At 39.8% G+C, this 5,376-nt stretch overlaps 1 long non-coding RNA gene across 1 annotated transcript; it reads right to left on the bottom strand.

The window, feature by feature from the left end:
• Positions 1-2,487: 2,487 nt before the first annotated feature.
• On the bottom strand, positions 2,488-4,746 carry LOC132605538 (uncharacterized). The gene is made up of 3 exons (XR_009569211.1): positions 4,683-4,746; positions 3,725-3,775; positions 2,488-2,700 (listed from the first exon to the last, which is right to left on the bottom strand). It is a non-coding gene; the product is annotated as an uncharacterized LOC132605538 (long non-coding RNA).
• Between the last annotated feature and the right edge of the window lie 630 nt (positions 4,747-5,376).

Here is a 5,376-nt window from a genome sequence, read left to right as displayed (position 1 = left end):
TTTACACACACCACAGAAATAAAGTAGAAACTGTTCGAGGGATTATGCTCTACTTTGCAAGTGACCAGCTGATCTTCATTAGCATATATAGAACATGAGACATCAAAGTTCCAAAAGATCCAGATCTTATTTGTCACGACCCGTCTAGGGGCCGTGACGAGTACCCGATACTTGTACCGAGCACCCCTTGTCTATCGTTTTACCTTTACCTCTTAGCAAGCCATGTAAACAGAGCCATTTTTTTTTTTAACATTAACATTAGCGGCGTCATTCTGAACGTAGACTAATAAACTTCGTTATCACTTATACATCAACATTAGCATGCCAAAACACCATATACCTAACTATACTTAACTGACTATACATATCTGTCTACGAGCCTCTAGACATAGTACGTTTATACATAGAAAGGGCTGAGTACTGCCGTGCCCGAATATATATACACAAAATAGTACCAAGGAAGTGAGGCTCCGGAATAACTGGAGCACTGTCAACACTGCTGGTAGAGCTTCTAAGGATCAAATCCGCCTGTCTGCTGACCTGCGCGGCATGAAACGCAGCGTCCACAAGAAGGGACGTCAGTACGAATAGTGTACCGAGTATGTAAGGCATGAATAGTAGCATACAGAAAGTATAAAACGAAAATAACGACATAAGAGAATAATAGCACATGTCCTGAGGTAGAAACATAACCTGTATATATATATATACCCTTGGCAGGTGCTATGCGTACTTAGCTTTCCTTTAAGAATCTTTCCTTGTTCATATACATATAAAATAGGACATCTCATATTGCCGAGGCGTCGGCAGCCGATCCATTTAACCATAAATATACACATCCCGCATCCGGGCATCCCGCGTCCGGGAGGATATCATATCATGTAATGCCAACTGATCAGGTGGATATGCGTTCATAACGCTCTGCCCTTACCTCCATTTTCCCCGTATACACATGCATATATCATGTACATATATCAGCGTCTATAGCGCTCTAGCTCTTTTATCATATACATATACGTGTGTCGTGTAGGTACATCAGCGTCTATAGCGCTCTAGCTCTTTCGTCATGTGCATGTTTTAAAAATATATACACATATCTTACATACATTCACATGTCTTATATGCATTTACGTATCATATATACAAATGTCTCATAGGCACGCAGGAAAGCCCAAAGAAGAATCATGTAGTCATCGGAGTGACGTAAGGTCGGTGACCTCCAATTATATTATAGAATACTCATGATCGCTTTGTCTCACCTTGAAGGAACGAGTATTTTAAGGTGAGACTACCAACGAGGAATAATATTAAAGTAAACGTAGAATGAAATCGGGGCATCGTAGATGACAGTTCATAGACTTTGAAATCTTTTAGAAAATAAAGTCATAGCTAGGAAATATAAATAAGATTCAAAAATTAGTTTATCATTTTCATGTTTACATAAGATACTTAGCTTAGTCATCTTAGTCATAGAGTCGTTCCGGTAGTACGTATCATAGGCATATTCTCTTATCTAACATCATTGTTATCATTATCGTCATGGAAGTGCCCTCGTTAGAGGAGTCATAGTATTTATCATTTGGTAACGAAATCGGGATCAAAGGTTCCCTTTGGATTCACTACAAGTAAGTCAAGCAAGACTGTAAGGAAAAATCCGAGAGTAGCGGGCCCACCTCGGGCCGGATGGGGTGACGTATATGATTTACATATATTACGTGTCATGTCATTACTTGTGAGGGTCCTAGGGTAATCGGGTCCCACTTATGCAAGTTCTAGGGGTTTAAGGGGTCTTTCCATCATTTGCACACTTTCTAGTTCAATTCTATTGAACAAAAAGTGGAAAACTTTGGATGCGGATTCCGGGGAAGAGAGTTGTCCCCGAGGCGCGTACCCAACTTATTCCGTCTAAGACATGCCATAGAAAGAAGGGTGAAACCTTACATACCTCTTTCCGCTTCTTTTGCTATTCCGAATTCACGTTGCAATCTCGTCAAAATCTGCAAATTGGTCATGTTTACCAAAACTCTTATTAGGATACTTAGAGTTGAATTCTTAAGGAAACATTTGGCTACCGAAATTTCGGCAGCACTTCCCCTATAAATACTCCATCCCACCAAGTTCAACTTGGCTAATTTCAATCAACAACAATCCCGGGAATTCAAACCCGGCCAAAATATCAACCACAATTCCAACAACAACAATACTAATGTCACGACCCAACCCCGTAGGCCATGACTAGTGCCCGATCTGGGCACTCAAACGCATTCTCGTATATGGCAGAAGCCGACAAGGCTTTATTTCAAATTTAGCTAATTTTTAGAAAAATTTCGGCAGAGTTTCCTTTGTTTTACGGCCTATCCCATATATCCTACACGCAGAAAATACCAACAAAGGCCACACAGGGCCAACAAAGCAACATTTAAATATATGCGGACCGGCCGCCGCGGCGAATGGGATCGCCCAAACACAACATAAGTACCCAACTGTACAGAAAGATCCCAACCCACAAACATGTCCACAGACCTCTAACAGACCGACAGAATCATATGACGGGACAGGGCCCCGCCGTACCCATGAACGAGAAATATACATATATAGAAGTGACAGACTATACCAAAAGATGGCTCTGAATAAAAGAGCGCTCCAAAAATAGCAGAATGAGATCCTAAGCAGACGGATCAGCAAACCTGTCGTCGGTACCTGCGCGGCATGAAAACGCAGCCCCCGAAGAAAGGGGGTCAGTACGAAATATGTACTGAATATGTAAAGCCTGAGTTGCAGAAACAAAATCATAATTGGTGCATAACATACAGAAAGTAAACGGAAAATCCGAAGTATCAGATACATATTTCCAAAACATGCAGAGTGTGTACAGGACATATGTCATATCAAATCCGGCCCCTGCCAAGGGACTCGGCAGACAGAACGTGGCCACCCTCCCGACGCTGGTGCCACAACACAGAAGAATCAGAATAGGGGCATAACCCCGTAGCATAACATATCATATCAGATGGCCATAGTAAATCATATCAGAACAAGCGTACATGGCACAGCATACTCCACAAACCCATGTACGCGTATACCTGCCCCCTCACATCGAGGCACGGCGAACAATGCAGAGGATCACGCTTGACAACATATCCTGGCCCGGGCTCAGTGTGGGAAACATTGGGGAATCCACGAATGGAGTAGTGAGAGACTAATGCAAGTAAAATATCATGAATGTTTCCATAGACTCGATGAGGGATATCAAAGACAAACCGATCCAATGAAGCCGGAAGGAATCATAGTAAATGAGTTTCGAGTATCAAAACAATTTATCAGACTTAATGGAATATTTAAAACCACATTCGTTAGGTAATTAAAAGGGTAGTCGAAACGTTTCTTTCAAAAATCGTTCGAAAAGGAGACTTTAGTACATTAAGGGCGAAACCGGGAATAGCGGGCCCACCTCGGAACAATCAAGGCGGTGGGCTCAAATTACGCCCTTTAAGCTTATGGGGTCACCTATAAAGGTTCTACGGACATTCTATAGCTTTTCAAGGAGTTTAGAGAAAGTCTGCATAATTTCAGGAAAAACATATCAAAATGGTTCAATTCTACTGAAGGAAAAACTGAGATTTTCTCTTTCGGATTCCGATGGCCGAGAAGGTCTTTTGAGGCCCGAATCCGATCCTAAAACACTTAGACATGCCAAAAGAAGGATCGGGGTAGCTTTTCATACCTTTCAAGCTCCTTACGCCTTTCCAAACTCACTTCCCGTTTCGTCAAAAATCTGCAAATGGTCAAGTTTACCAATTGTAAGTTATAGATGCTACAAATTCAATTCAACTCTTATTTGTCTACCGAAATTTCGGCAGCACTTCCCCTATACATATAGCACCCCCGAGAATTCAACTCGGCTCACAATCATCAACAACAACCCAAACAACAACATCAACATCAACAACAAACACTAGAAACACAATATGGCACAACTAGTTCTACTTGCCGACATAATGCCATAACCTTCATTTCAACTTCAATTTCCAACCAATTTCAATGATTTCACATGCATTACCAAACTAGACCATCCCAACATAGTTTAGAAGCGTTTCATATGGTTTCCTTAAATTATACACACGATATACATAATATACAAACTTTCCGCCAAAGTCGTAACTCATTCAAAACTTCTAATCTTTGGCATACATATTCATAATATGTTTCTAGCTTCCAACTTCATCAATACTCATCATAATTTGCAACTTAATAACTTCACTTTCATAATGTCGTAAAATCGTTCTAAAACGACATAAACTTCTACATTCCATTTCAAAGCAACCTCATATCATTTTACTTTCATTTATATTGCAAGAATCACAATAACACAACTAACACACTAAACAAACTTAATCCATTTCCATCCCACACACTCCATACCACACGGCCAAACACCCCACTACCAACTTCTATCAAATTCATTCAACTTTCATTCCCAACATGCACTTCACCACAACCACAACTAGAATATAACATAAATTCAACACATTATAGGTATACAATCCACACATACTCACGGCTACATATACATACCACACACCCACTTTGCAAACTTCCATTTCTCCATACAATCAACTCATTTCTACATACTACAACATAAACATGACTTCATAACACAATAAAAAGAGATGAATTCTTACCTTTTTCCCTAGTCTTCTTCACTTGAGTGAATGGTCACTTTGATGAATTTAATGCTCCTCTCTCCAAACCAACTACACCAAGTTGAAAAGGGCACTCACTTTAGTAGGAATCCAACAAGAACAAAATTTTAGAAGCAAGATTTTTGGTAGCAAATTTTCTATGGCCAAGCCGAACCCTCCCCTCTTTTTCTCTTGTTTTTGCTTTGTTCTTTCATGAATCTTCTAAGAGATGAAGATTGTGTAATATAGGATATATACACTATGGTCCCTTAGTTAATTTTTTTGCACATGGGAAAAATTAATACAACATGGGCTTGGGCCACTAAGTTGGCCGGCCACCCTTCATCCTTGGGCCTAATTTTTCTTTCAATTATTTGGGCCCAATGGATTATAATTCCCGTTTTGTAATTCCCGAAACTAATTTTCGAAATCCCAAATTTACCCTTAGCGTTCCTCGACACTTCCATATTAATATTCTTTCATAACAACTCAAGGGTTACATAAATTCAATTATGACCTTATTTCATACAAGTCCAAATTATTTCCAATTTTCCAAAGGTGTGAAAACACGGGATATAACAACTAACAACTTCCATATTCAATCAACTTACTACTTCTTCCAAAAACTTTCTAACTTTAATGAAAACAATCACAACCTCATGATCTATATTCCAACAACATCATACTAACCACA

Source organism: Lycium barbarum, chromosome 8 (genome assembly GCF_019175385.1).
Source record: "Lycium barbarum isolate Lr01 chromosome 8, ASM1917538v2, whole genome shotgun sequence".
Taxonomy (NCBI): Eukaryota; Viridiplantae; Streptophyta; class Magnoliopsida; order Solanales; family Solanaceae; genus Lycium; species Lycium barbarum.
The sequence above is the reverse complement of the archived record's forward strand: the minus strand, read 5'-3'. Positions and strand labels throughout refer to the sequence as shown.